At 39.3% G+C, this 15,612-nt stretch overlaps 1 protein-coding gene and 1 long non-coding RNA gene across 2 annotated transcripts in view; one reads left to right on the forward strand and one right to left on the reverse strand.

Moving 5' to 3' along the window:
• Positions 1-15,612, forward strand: part of ds (dachsous cadherin-related 1) — a 91,309-nt gene that overhangs the window by 30,818 nt on the left and 44,879 nt on the right. The gene's annotated exons all lie outside the window — the stretch shown is intronic.
• LOC136347797 (uncharacterized) lies at positions 1,679-3,119 on the reverse strand. Its single transcript, XR_010733538.1, has 3 exons — positions 2,979-3,119; positions 2,710-2,899; positions 1,679-2,612 (listed from the first exon to the last, which is right to left on the reverse strand). It is a non-coding gene; the product is annotated as an uncharacterized lncRNA (long non-coding RNA).

Below are 15,612 nucleotides of genomic sequence, written 5' to 3' on the forward strand. Positions count from 1 at the left end.
ACCGAGTCGGCCAATGCGATTCGTGAATCAGCCTCGACTTATCTTTTTAAAACGGACTATTCTTCTTCACTGTCTCTTGTCTCGGCCCAAATCCGATTTATGGCGTACAGCCACTCTTACATGTAAATTCGGCATTTCTCAAGAACCAAATTAAATGCAGAAATCTAAATACACGAGAACGGACAAAATGCGTTTTAAAATTTCCTCTTTTCGGCCGCGCTCTTTGTTTATTTGAACAAAATGTCCGAAATCGCCGCTCGACCGATTTATAGTCTTGAATCGGAAATTTATGCACTGAGGGATTTTTAATAATGGGGTCGTTCACTCCGATACTTTTCGAACTTTTGCTGATTTAAAGGAGGAATTCATTTCTTCGGATTCCTTAAATCACTTCTAGATCCACTTGGCTTAAGTACTCGTATACCAGAGTATACAGGGTGTCCCGAATTAAGCAGCTACAGTCAGGGGATGACATCAAACGAAAATAAAATTTGTTATTTTCGGAATTTTCGATTCTATTTTTGTGTGTGGAGAGTACGTTTCGCCTTTTGCCAAATTCCAATTCTTTCCAGAGGAATAGAACCGCGACCTCTGACTTAGAGAAATAAATATCGGACAGTCAAAGCGTAGAACACATAACAATCATATTCTAAATCGCATTTGTGTAGTTGCCGAAGAAGACGCTCTTCGATTGGCGATTTCTCCAACGAACTTTGCGCACTTAGTTTTTGCGCACCCTGTATAGCAGTGACCAAATTGTAATGACCCTTACAAAAAGTGTGTGGAGTTGAAAACGGAATTTGACTTAATTTAGCGGCCAAAATGGAGGCTCGCATCGTGTTATTACTACTTATTTATCTTTATTGAAATCGTGGCCGCTCCGTAACCAACACTGAAGAATATTGGCCCAAAGACTAATGGCCGCAACATTTGGCAATCTGCCAGATCGGCCACTCTTGGTAATGTCTTGCATCCTTTTTCGCCCGCAATAATTAGATATTACAGATATTCACGGCAAGTTCTTGTAGGTCGTTATAGCTGGTCTTTGATGTGTTTCAGCCAGGACAATGGGCAATTTCAAAATCGGGAAACAAAAGCTGAAGAAATGTAGTGTACGCGTTAATGCCAATATGCACTACGAATTCGTTATCGGAAGTTCGTGTTCTGTTCGAAAAGTGGGAAACTTCATGGAATTCCTTCCCGGGAGAGATATACATAAAGACATCGTCATTAAGAGCAATAACGATAATTTAAGTCGCCATTAATTACTGACCAAACCAAAAGATAAGATTTCCCAAAATAATTCCGGACCGCGAAATAATAAAGCTCCAGTGTTATGAAGAGCCGATAGTGATCTCACGCAGGCGTACGCCAACCCTAAACGGTCGAAAATGAGTTAAAATATTAATATCGATGAATAAAAAAGACAAAAACTTTCGATCTGTTCATTAGTTTTTACGAGGCGGTCCTTCGAACCCTCTTCGTCGGTCGAGCAGTAAAGCTCTTAAGAAAACCAATCAAAACTCGATCAGCAATTTTCTCTAGCTCTTGTGGGATAATAACAACAAAGCCAGCCATTAATTACAATGCTGAGATCTGGAGTATGCGTTTATATGCCAACACCAAGCCTGCAATTAAGAAACTCATTAACAATGCTTTATTTATAAACTGTGCAAAAAATTCAACTTTGGCATCTTTACGACCTAACTGATTATGCTGCAGGTACGAATAATTAATAACTACAGCTTTTTGAACCGAACTAAATACCCCTCAAATGGTCAGACTTAAAATATCAATAACAATACGAACGGAGTCGTGAACGAAACTGTGTGTGTAATCGAACGTATTCTTAACTCATACGGATATGATATACGTACATGTCGCGCACAGACTCACATGGGAATTCTTTTACTCACGATTTAGTGAATTTTTATTCCGCCTTCCAATTCTGCCTCAAAAACGACGAGGAATGACTCGACAAACCCAAATTGTCGTATAATACATTTGTTTTACAACACCGTCATAAAACTTAATTTATTATGCGCGCCACTGGCCTGAACTCGAGCCACTGTAATTTCGTTGTTAAATACGGAAATCGCGGCTCAATCATCGTTTTCAGTGTCGCCCAAGGGCCTTCAGTACGACACGCAATTGATTCACAACAATTATTTGTTCACAGTCGGACATGGCATTCCAACGCCACATTCGGCAAAAAATGCCAAAATATGAGGGTTTAGTTATAGGAATGTGATTAATCGTTTTGGTAAAAATGACCATTACAATCTTCGACTTGCGTTACTGCAAATTTTTCAGCTGTGAAGCCAACTTCAGCTTCAACGATTTCCATGCCGAACTGGAGATGGCTTGGAGTCTGTTCCATCAGCGTTTTTCATCTTCGATGAACGTCTCTCCCCATCGTTCAATAGGTATATGTACTATGTATACCGGGAAGGATTTCAAATTTAAATACACTCGGATCGATTCGAGATACTTTTGTGAGCGCATTCGTCGACAGGCCAATTACGGCTATTTTCTTGAGCGTTGCTGTCACCGAAATGTCGTGCAGATTGCGTCCCATGCCGATGGTACCCCATGGTCTGTCCATCGTCTACCTGTGAGATGTGAATTGATTATTTAAAGCTTGCGGAGAAGCTGCGGAATTGCAAGTCACATGTGGCCGGTCTTGGCGTCTAAAACAGTGTCCCGTACCTAATTAGAACCCAAAATACTTGAAAACCTTGGAACCTCTCCTCGTAACATCTAGATAACACTATTATAATCGTTTGATTGGCATTTCAGGAACTCGTTTGAGTTACGTGGGGTTTGCATTAACAGTTACATATCTCGCGAAATGGTACCATCCGGGCATCCCGCTTATGCACGTATGCTACTTAGTGCGCTAAAAATAATTTTGATAGGTGAACAACTCTTGGATTTGGAACATAATTGTTTAAAATTACGTCAAAATTGCAACTTACCTCCATACGAATATGTATTGTGTCGTTTTGACGTCACATCTCCACGAGAAAACCACATTTGAAACTCAAATTTATAACCAGCTGAGGCTATGCTACGCCGAAAAGAGGGATGGCGTGACGTCAGCCAGATTATCATTTCCTAGCCCCTGATGTGTGTCGTGCGCAGCTCCTGTCGACAACAGAAATTGTAAATATTAAAGTATTTCAATTAATCGATTTTAGAGAAAACAATTTCGATTCCTTGGGACTTTACCAAACACTTCTGAGCTAAAAAAATTTATAATAACTAAAATAGGTTTCGTGTATCAATTTGGACCATAAAGCAAAAACCAATGGCGTCTCTAAATTAAACGTATAAATTGGAAATAACGCAAGTCATTTTTAGAATTAAATAGTTAAAAATGAATTTAGCCGGATTTTGGGATTCTACTTTAAAATAGCGTGTTATCGAACAAAAATTTGATCCAAAATCAGATGTCAGAGACGTCTTTAAAATTTTTTACAAAAGAAAATAACGGTTTTCAGTGCAGGTCCGCAATTTTCAAAAATTAAATCGAATCTTTGCTAGTTGGGACGCTACTTAAGATCTCAGTTTTATGCTTAAAAAAGAAGCTGTCCATCAAAGGGTCCTCGGCCCGCAGATCTCTATCAGTCGCAGTAAATTCGCAAAGAGACACAACCAAAAATGTAGCAGGTACCGCTCCCGTCCCCTCGGTGGTTCTCGGATTGTCGAAAACAGCGGCCAGTGTCGTTTTGTTTTACTTTACTTATAATACCCGCTTTTCGGATTTTCAATTCGATCCAGAGACGGACTACTAAGTGAAAATGTCGCTTGGTTGACGAGAGGGACCACCACGATGAGGGATCATGATCATCTGCATATAGAAAATCCTTCGAGTACGGAACAATAATATAAATGAACGAGGTAGCAGGCCCCTGTGATGGTACTTCCTAAACCGTTACAAGACGCATTCGATTTAAGACCATTAAAAAGCCTCGAAGAGGCGCAAAAGAGTTTAAGAAGATCATCTGTCACGTCGGGGCATCTTGGGCTTTTTAATTAGCAAAAGACGACCTAAATGTTCTACAAAATGAGATAAATAATGGAAATTTTAGCACTAGTGACTGGGGGGCCTTCGCCCCGAAAGAAACGCTGATTGTGTCGCTGATGATGCCTCTCTGACAAATGGAAATTGCTGTGGTAGGTTATCAGATGGGTGAGGATCAAAACAATTTGGAGTTTATTATGATGCACAATTTTACATGAAATGCCTCGTGAAATGGTGTGTCTTTTCCCCTTAGGCGCCGTCAATGGCCAGTTCTAATGGCAATTTTAAAATAAGTTTCGATGGTCCCGATGATAATGCTAATGCGACGGCAGCCATTTCTCTAGCTCTTAGACGATTTTAGACAAAAAGCGGATTGCGAATTAATTGAATCGAAACGTGCTATAGATAAGGTAATTTGAAGCGGCGGCACGTTCAAAGCCCGCTAAAAAGATTATTAACTTGCATTCTTCCTGTATGTTTCTCGTTTCGACTTTTACGGTTTTAGCGTTAGAATTTGCAATTTAGAAAAATTACTTTTGCCGGCCATACAAGAATTCTTATGTGGTGGGCGATAAATGCCTCATCGCATTACCGACGAATAACTGCATTTTAAGGCTTAATCTCGACTTTAGAATGATCATTTTTACTTTATCAGTCAGTTAATAAGGCAGAGAGGCCATTAAGTGTGTGTGTTTCCCATAATAATAATAAAAGCTTGCTATAATGCCATTTATGGTCGTAATAATGCATTTATTACAAATATCCTCTAAACGATTTGTACAAAACCGTACAGAGTTTCAGATGGGAACGCCGAATTTCAAATTATCATCAGAGGGAATATCATGAAGGCGAACAAAATGTCCGATGCACGCGTGCGACGTCCAAGCCCCGCTTAAACCTGAACTGATCCGCCAGAGAACCTGGCGGTTCCTGTATCTTCCCCTACCGAATGGTACGAAAATTTTCTTCGTAGTTACGAAATAATGTCCGATAATAAATTATGGTTTTTTTAACACGCATTCACGGCCACTTAGATAGTACCAGCACACGTAATAAAAGTCACGGTTATCTATGAAATTTAGGTTGATAATAACGAATACCTGTTGGAAGGTGTATATTAATGAGTTCCTCTGCACTTAGATGCATTAATGGATCTTGTTGATTTATGGCTACGAATTTATTTAAGCGGATTTTTAATATAATTCCTGAGCCATGATTGTCACTACAAGTGCGTTTTGAATCGCAATGGCGCTCACCCGGGGCTCTATTACGAAATGGAAACAATGCGCTTAAATTACTAGAAAATGGCTTTCGGAGCATGGGAACATACATTTCGGAGGAATTCGTGTTGAAAGTGATTAATTGCTGGGTGCACCGAAGCAAAGAAGCATTTTTTTAATAATCTTCCGCGATCGGGTCTTTAACAAGTGCCCATATGGGCGGCGACGGAGCAATTTCTGTTGTAAATTTTCCAATTTACTTCAAATTGCTTAAATTATCTATAAATAAAATCGTGGCAATTAAGATTCTGCTGAAAAGTACGTTAACGACAGGAAACTAAACAAACACATCCCGAGACGTGTTATTAATTTCTGGGAAACTTTTAAAGCTGAAACTTCGAGTTGCGTGCTGCAAGTTCTGTGCTTAATAATTCCCAGACTTAAAAAACAGTTTTTAATTATCCGGCGACCCAATAAATAAGCGATTTTTCAACCCGGCACGTTATAATCCGCAAAATAACTGCCGCTTAACAAAGTGGTACTAAAGGCCTTAAACGTAATAAGTACCTTTCTGTCATCATATATTGTTATTTGCATGTGTGCGCTTTTTCGGGAGCAAGAAGGTATTTCGACCTCGCCTCGCAAGGGTTTATTTTTTTATCCCGCAACAGAGAGAGAGAGATAGAGAGAGAGAGAGCGAGAAAGAAAGAAATAGAGAGAAAGAAAGAAAGAGAGAGAGAGAGAGAGAGAGAGAGAAATAAAGTCGCATTCTTTATTGAATCGAACCGACAATTTCGCCTCGAAATCTAAAGAGGAGGCACCGCCTCGACCTGTCCGAAAAACCAAATTATCCAGACGAACTAATTATATCCACTGAGAAGGTTGTGGTCGGGCATAAAATGCCCCCGGCTTTCGGCAGGTCACAATGACAGTCGTACCGTGTCATTAAGTACCATCGGCGGCCATCTTAAATTATACGCCGGGCCGCGGTTTTGTCATAATTATTATTTGAATTGTATAGAGCACCACAGAAAAAGCAATCACCGAATTTTCGGCCTGCCCTGTAATAAGTTATACTCGAATTATTGGTAACGCAGTTGATGACCACGGGACGTGTTCTTCATTTGCAGCTGATAGAACATCAAATTAGGGACGAATTTTTATATTTGTTTGTCATTTGGGTGTACAAACAAAGCATTCATCAAATCCACCGATATGCACACTGCAATGCGCGATTTAAAACAGCCCCAAGCCAATGTGGTAGTACCACTGCATAAATCACACCGGGAAGGGTACCCATAATACCACGCGAAGTATGATAAAATATTGGATGTCGAAGAGAGGCTTCTTATGCACTGTTTAATTATTTTTAATTTACTACGTCATCCGAATGTGTTATTAAAGTGTAATCGATATCATTTCAGATCGTACACTCCCGCTCGGATTTGTCGGGTTCAAGGAGGTTTCTGCTCCGTTCCGACTTATTCCAAACATTCTGGGCACGCCGTTAGGTGCGCCCCTGTCTTAAAAACAAATAACGGTGACAGTTGCCAAAAACAGTTGCCGAATAAGTTACAAATTTCTAACCTCATTCGTGAGATCGGAAAAGCGTTTGTGTTTGAAAATATCGTACTTTTCCCAGGTTTAAGAAAACATACCCACATAAGACTATGGAAAACGGGTTTGCCAGGCCTATGCCCAGGCAAATCGAGATACCGCCAGGTTTTAAGCTCCACACTGATCCCCTAAACCTGGTTTTATTCGAGGTAGCAATTAGTAGGGTCAATTTTCTCGAAGGTTTTACCTAGATTGCCATACAAGACATAGGGAATGTCATATACGCAAGAGACCACTAAAGCTAGTATTGGAAATGGGTTATAGAAAGGAAACTCCCCTTTTGTTATGTCATATATGTAAGGCTCGCGGTTGGAAGGTGGAGAAAAACGATATAATTCTCAAAGCACTTCTTCCTTCCCCGTGATTCAAAAACGGAATCCTTGATACAACTCGGTATCAACGCCCATGATACATTCCTTTTTCGCGAGAGAACCGATAGGATGGAAGGGCTGTCCACCCTTTTGGTCACGGGTATCAAACCCTTAAATATTTTTCTCACCTACGCTAAAGAAACTTGCAAACAACCCTCTCTTCCCACGCTAATCTGGGGAAGAACTTGGGACCAAAAGCCTGTATCACTTTCGGATAATGCCGATTAATGATCTTAACATAAACAAGAAATGCGAGGGGATTCATGACAGCCCTTTTACCATTTTCTCTCACTTGTCTTAGGAGGAATTTAGAGTCAAAATCCCGTGATATTTTCAGATAATTGATTAATAGGCCTACCATAGACGAGGAATGCTCACATATACACAGGGTGATTCCTAAGTACGGTACATAACTTCGGGAGCGTATTCTACAGCTAAAATAAAGGTAATTTTGTTATATAAACTACATCTCAAAAATGCTTCGTTGCGGAAATGCAGGGTATGAAAATTTTTTAAAAAAATTACAATTTTTAAAATATTTCTGAAACTACTTGAGACATTTTAATGAAATTTTGCAAGGTTTGAGAGCCGGCAACGGTGAGTATTTTACGCTAAAAACAGTGGCTGTTGTGTAACCAGCGGCGTGCAGGCAGGATAATTGCTGGATATTTTAAAGGAAAAATGTGATACGCCACTGTTCTTTTCCAATATTTCGTTCCTTTTTTTAATTATGTGTTCGATTTGGAAGAAAAAAGATCTCTTGACTTTTTTTCGTAGGACGCTCCGTTTGCGAGTAAATAAATAAAAAATATTGTAGCAAAATTTTTTCATTCTTTTTTATTATTCTTAAGAGAAGAAATACTTGTATGAAGATATGAATTTTTTTGTTGTGTACTTGCCTATTTGGTAGCGAAATTGTCAACATTTTAATAGTCACCAACACCGTTTATTATTATTATTTTTTTATTAAGATTATAGTGCCTCAACTACTTAGGTTATTGGCACTCAACTTACATTTGACAACATACGGTTTACAGAACGTTTTAGTACATGTACATTTCGAGCAGGCATAAAAATTACATTTTAGATGGAGTCAAAAAGATCGATTGACTTCAGGAATTCTAAGGTTGCTCTCTGATCCACTGTGAAGTGCAAGTTCTTGTGCAGTTCATCTTTAATCTGAAAAGTGGTCCTATTGGCACTATACACTGGACACTTTGTGACGATATGGTCGACACACCGTTTATTTATCTGTGCGTGAGACATTAAGTTTCAGACAATAAAATTTTCACACCCTGTATTTCCGCAACGAAGCATTTTTGGGATATAGTTTATATAACAAAATTACGTTTATTTTAGCTGTAGAATACGCTCCCGAAGTTATATACCATACTTAGGAAACACCCTGTATGTTCTAACTCAAGACCGCTCGGAAAGCAAGCCTAGGCAAGACTGACTAATTCCATGTTCGTTTTACTTAAAAGTAACCCTTGTCACCTGATAAAAAGGCACCCTAAAGCCATGGTCAAATTTCACACATGGTATATGGTTTCCTTGTGAAACGTAAATATAATAAATCTGAAGATTTATCTAAATTGTGCCATTAATTAGGTTAGGGTCACCTTTTAGGGTTTAAGTCTCCATAACTCAACAGCTGGTATAACACATTTTTTTCTATAAATTCATCAAATCAATAAAGTAAGTTCATTCTCAAGTTTTTCTAATCCTACAAACCTATTACAGTGGCAGCGACTGACCTCGGGTCACAGCAGACGACTCTCATCAGTCATCCAAAGTCATTACCCATTATTAGATATATAGTGTCGAAGAGCAGCGCTATTGTCCCTTCCACCAAAATACGAATACAGGAATGAAAAGACGTTTTCCTCATTTGAAAAATGCACTTATTCTCACAGATTTAGGCCTAAACATCGAGTACAGCAATTAGTTTTCTCTCTGCTTTGACGCAATAACTCTGTTATCCAAAAATTGAAGCTCTCCCAACCATTGGGGAAAGTCGATAGGAATTGCGAAGAATTTTTACCCGATACTTAAACTTAAATATTTCGGGAACAGCAAGAGGGACATAAAAAGTCTTCTTCGAGTTACATACTTCGAAATGTCACATATTGCTCAAACATTTTGAATTAATCTCGTGTGTCGTTAAACGACCAACGCAAGACTCGCCCCACAGCTCGTTTAGGCTTTATCAACCTGTTCGTTAGTTGGGTACGCACATACAAAGGAAAATAGTTTCTTAGAATATCGCATAATATTAAGTAACTGCATGTAAATGTGGCCTACTTACAGATCATTAAATGGCAGATCGGAATAATTAGCCATAAAATCGTTTGTAATCCCTCGTCGAATACGAGTAGTTGGACATTATCAGTTAATTATTGCGATTAAAGGAATTTCACGGACGTGATTTTTACTACGTTTGTAACTTAATTGAGAAAAATGCCAAATTAACGAACTTCACAATGAACCCGCAAATCATCGGCGGCTTCAAATTAGCTGAGCTGCATCGGAAACAAAGCCGAAACCTACTTTCTAATCATTTTTCTTCTCATCCTTATTTATCACAGTTATTTTGCAAGAATGGAAGGAGTGTATTGAATCGGCTAAAACAATGAAACGGCATAAGCCCCGACGAGCTATTTAGGTCTTGTACGTACACGCAGTGATTGGACTTGATAACCAGAAATAATAAATCGCGTCGTCAATATAATGATACTCATTATTGTTGTCGAATTCCGGTGATTCTGTCCACAATATTGTTGCAGCAAATAAGTCAAGTCTGATGGTAATGACTGTTTGTTTAATGTCAATAAGTCAACGCTATGTAAGACTTACTGAGAATCGTGGAAGTGTTTTATGAGCGTTGTGTAACAATGAGAAATATCGGCACACATACCGTTCGTTCTTATTAAAGGGAAGTACGTCGATTTGTTTCTGTTATTGATTTATGTCTTCATGTAGGAATGTCTTTAACAGAGAGTTTTGCATACGACAAGGAACAACTGACATCTTATCCTCCAACTATTCATACACCCCGTCCGTACGTTATAACGTTTCTTCGAATACGCGCGACCAATAAGAAGAAATGCCTGGGGTGGGAATGGAAACGTTAGATAATCTGCAGGGTGACCGATGCCTAATTTAAGGGTGGTCATCTTTCTTTATGGGCAAATGAAAATCTTCCTTTGCATCCGAGTTTCCGTGGTGCCAACAACGAGTTCACCACCAGCGGGCATTACTTTATGTTTACAGCCCTCCACTCCCTGCAACGGATCGTAAAGTCAGAATAACGGGTATTATTATTGCTCTTGACCGAATAAAGGTCCATCGGCCGCGGGCAGTTCTTTATCTTGTGACCTTCTGCGCGTCGGTACTAACTATTTTTTTCGCAAACGTTTATAACTTTTTAGATGTTTTTCCAGTTATTCTTTATTTCGACCATCGAGAAATTTCACTTTTTGGTCAATGGACAGCGACGTTATTTATATTAAAGATTCCTCTCGGTTCTTCCCGAAAGAATATTTCACAAGTTAAGCGGAGTCATAAACGATGTATTGAAAATTATCAATTAATTGTATGGCAATATACATAAATCAGTTTGAGAAGTTGTCCTTTCAAGATCAAAACGAACTTGAAGGATAAGCTCCCAATCTCGGTATGCTGAAACACTGGCCGGATAAAGAAGGAATGATAGAAACGTGAGTCTGTAATTTAGAAAGGTGCGTTTTTTGGGCTCTCTCGCACTTCTCGTTTCCTCCAGAGAATGTTTACAGGAGATTCTTCATTGAGTCGTGAGGAATATTCAAATTTCCGTGATGAATTCCCAAAATAAAGCCTTGAATTTCTCAGTAAAAAAAAGGTTCGATTGTACAGTGCCGACGCATTATCCACGGCCGGGACTTTTTGCCCGGTACTACTTAAGTGCTACCGCAGTGTAGGTAAATCCAATTTTTCTTATTCGAGAATCTCGGTTTCCATGAATCCCCGAGTTTACGGTCGACTTAATGCGATTTTGTTTGTCATCGCCTGTGGATCTATTTAGTTCATGCTAGATCCACGAATTTTCGATTTATTTGCGCCGGTGTCGCAAAGTTTTCGCTCTTTTCGGCGAAGAGTAACGTAGAAACCCATCAATTTCCCTGCTGACTGATTTGCTCCATCCAATTCGGATTTATCCAGCCGGAGCACGTCGGGTATTTAAACACGCATTAACTCCAAGGAAGTTAATAACGACTTTAATGACATCAGGGATTATAAGATAAGCCTATGAGAATATTTCGATTATGAGTTCCTTCGCGGAGGGCAATAATTAATACTTATAATCCTTTGTACGCACGATGCCCGCCAAAGTCGGAATGTTGATTTTTTTTATCCTTGTTGCTAATGAAGGACACGTCGGAAGGAGCGCAGTTCGGCAACAATGCATGGTGGACCTCTTCTTGACGTCCATTTTGGAAATGTTCCGAGAAGAAACAATGACGACCCGAGCTCAAACAAAAAACGCAGCTACATTCCATTTACACTTTTAAAATGAACCTTGAACGCCTAGAGCGAGACCATGAATAATCTGTAATACGTGAACGTCTATAGTCGGCTTCACGGTTTCCTAATTAAATGGAGTCGGGGTGTTTTAATAGTCTGAAGACTATTAAGGTTAAAGTGCGTGCTACTGGCTCTCCATCAACCAACTAGGATGTTTTACAAATTCTATTCGAAAAAATTCAACTATCTAAAACATTATTGAAAACGAATCCACCTGATGGTTCTTCACTCATCCGCGTTAAGACTACATGCTTAGTATTTCAAGATCATAACAACCCATTTCCTTTCGAATAGCTAATAAATAAGACTATAATAAGCAGCATTTCATCCTTATTAACCTACTTATTGCTACTTTAATGCAGTTTATTCAACTAATTTCAACCAGTGGTCCAATGATCAAATTAAGGTCGCAACCATTTTACCGCGAAACTGAAAATAGCGCAAAAAGCTGCGAACGCAAAAACAAATTGAATTATCGCTCAGAAAAGTAAGTGGAAATCGATGTTTACGAGTTTTTCAAAGAATTTTTTTTTACGTCTTCTTTATCTTCGCCACAGCATCACTAATCCGAGAATCGTCAATTACTGGCAGAGGCGTTGAAGGTCCTACAATTAACATCTGGCGCCTAATTACGATATAAAAAAGAGCCAAAAAATACCTGGATATTATTGTTTTTGATATGGGCCATATCGGAAATATTCTACTCTAATTTGCTGGGAATTTAGATCTGCGATAAGGAGGCAAACGAAGCGGACAGTCACGAAGAAGGCCAGCACAGGTAATTGACTCCTACGACATAAAAACCAATGAAATGCTACATATACTTGAAATGCATATGCAATGTGCAATTCTCGACCGTCCTGTGGTGGTAATTGTAATTAGTACCGCGAGTACTGATGGTGGTAATGGACTAATCAATCAAGATCAACCTGGCTAGATTGTTCAACGGGATGGAGATCCGATTTATGAAGAGCCACGGAAAGAGGAAAACATCTAGTATCGGTTAAGTCTGAACGATGCAAGAATATAGAATTTCAGACAACTTCGAATGCAAACTGCGAAAACGGTTCGCTTGATTTTCAAAATAAAATCTCATTTCGCATTTAACTCTTGCAAGGTCCAACTTTACTGAATAATCCGCAATCACAACGTGCATCAATGCAAATTGGCAACACCGCAACTGGGTTTTGTCTAATCACTATGTTGGAGGCTGGCCGGATATCGCGATTGGACGTTTTGCTGAACTTCAGTAAATGAAACTATTTTTCTCCCGTTTGCTATAGTGACCGTCATTTCGTGAGCACTCTGTATATCGTATATCATAGATACCATGCGTTAAAACAAATCCGATCGAGTAGGCTTTGGAATTATTTGACAACGAGCGCATATGTCTACGTAATTATGAACATAACCTCAATTTTAATTTTAATCTTTACTACCGGTCAAGAAAAAATTAAACATAAATCTAATCAATATTTGTTTACTTACCCCGTTTATATCAAATGCTGAAAAGATCATTTCAAGGCCCATTCTCTGTTTGTGAACTGTTCATTGGGAAAATAAGGGTAAAAACACAGTGAACCATCGTCTCTCGCCTGACGTCTCGACGTTCACCCCGCCAAGAAATGAACATCGCCGCTAGGTTAACAAGTGAAGAAGTGTGTATCGCCGCTTATTGTAGTTCATTTGTTTAGTTTCTTAAGAACAGAGAGGCTGTAAAAATGTTGTCTGCTTCAGATAGTGATAGTGACTCGCCAAAAACCTTGATATGATGACTATTATTAATCATGCTTTGTCTATGTTGAGTCTCGTCTGGTTCCTCGAGCAGCATCACATGTTCCATTCCTCTATCCTCAACATACATTGGGTCTTTCCATCGGGCCGATCACGTGAGGTCCTACCGATCAAACGCAACGTGCGCTATTCTCGTATGAAGGAACCAGGCAATTCACAGAACCAATCACAGAGCAAGTTTCAAGCACGTCGGCGCAGGAATAAAAATTGTTCCTCATTTTACGGCGATGTGAGAGGCGAGGTGCGATGCTCAGTGAACGTCTTCGGTTCGTTTACGCTTATATGGTCCCATTGCTTTGATTTACTATCGCTGGACGACAAGATGAACTTCGAGGCGTCCGGCGAGGGACGACGCCGCATTACGTTTTTACGATAAAACGCAACCATAAAGGCTTTTTCTCTGAACGTGAACATCATCTTTAACACTTTGCAACTAAGCAACACACAGGTCCATGGAATCGTGAAAAAAACTAGTTTTAATTAAATCTAACAAATAATAAAGGTGAACGGAGTCGTACTGCAATGAGGCTAGGCCTGTTCGTTTGGTTCAAGATTAGGTAGAACATATCAAAGACGTACGGGCTCAGTACCAAATAGTTCCTTATAAAGCCTTCTTGATCGGATTTTTTTTTAACTTATGGTGTTTGTCCATCATATAGGTAGATGTTATTTATGACCACGAAGTTGTCTAATTGAGTTCATAAATGAACCGACGGTGAAGTAGGTACGGAGTGTATAATTGATAATAACCGTCCAACCTTGTTGAACCTATACAAGGCGGCAATTTGGAGTTGAATTTGATTCGTCCTTCATTCCTCACAATCTGCAAGATTGTCCGATGAGCAGAGGACCTTCAACGAGAACCTTCCTTAATTCGGTTAAGAGAATAATGAGCCCGAGCAACGAACCAACGAGCAATTAATTCGAAAACGCTTTCCCCGATATTATTAAAGATAAGTGGGCGTACCGAAGTTGTTGTTTATTCGCCGGGTAGTTGATTTTTACATTTCAGGAATGTGTTACACATTTTTATGAATATAAATTGATCATTTTCTATTATATGGGCATCGAATAACTCACCGGCGACTCGTAAATTATTTTACCAGATTTCTCATTCTCGGCATTCACGGCGGAGGTTCTACTAAATCGATACATATTCCCATCAGATAGAGAACCGCGATTGGGTTTGATTTATATTTGCCAACCGTTATAATGGATTTCGAATTCAAATGTCGGCCACATTAACGGAAACGAAACAATACACCTAAACATGTTTTTAACAGGCTTCGCTTGTATAAAGGAACGTGCATCTTGGACAATTTCTGATTCCTGAAACTCCCGATTCAGCACCGCATCTCTTCGTACATGCAACAAACTCGCATCAGCTCTTATGGCTATGACCTTTGGTATTGACCTACAAACGTAAATTATGCTCCCCATAGAATATAATGTTAAAAAACGCACGCGCACGCGCACACAGACACACACACACACACACAACTTTCTTCGGCCATTTCGACACAATAGGACCCATAAACAGTGAAAATATATAAAAATGCTCCAACAAATAAGAGTTGGATGTTTATTTTAACGTATCGGTAATGTTAAGACCAAACAATGCCCAGCACTTTGCCCACTTAACTCCTTTGCCCACTAAGGGCAGAGGAATTAGCCATTGTTGTCCAACAAAACCATCTGAAACGGTTATTTACCGATCTATTATGCGGGCCAAATTAGTAAATAAAAGAACGGCTTTTAATTATGCGTATGTTAATGAACGTCTGCAATAATCGTTGTTGCATTGTCGATGCTCGGCCGATTATTAAAATTCAAATTCGCGTAAAGCTGTAAATGTTGCGAGAACAAGCCGGTTTATTATTTTCCAATGCAGATTTAATTAGTTCTTATGTTGGGTGTTTCAAGCCTTTGAATAATGCATAATAGATTCCTCTTCGTCTTTCGACAATCATGGCATCGTACCACCTATAAGAACAACTTGCACGGGATTTCGCAGTTTCAC

The sequence above is a fragment of the Euwallacea fornicatus genome, chromosome 30, assembly GCF_040115645.1.
Source record: "Euwallacea fornicatus isolate EFF26 chromosome 30, ASM4011564v1, whole genome shotgun sequence".
In the NCBI taxonomy this organism is placed as follows: Eukaryota; Metazoa; Arthropoda; class Insecta; order Coleoptera; family Curculionidae; genus Euwallacea; species Euwallacea fornicatus.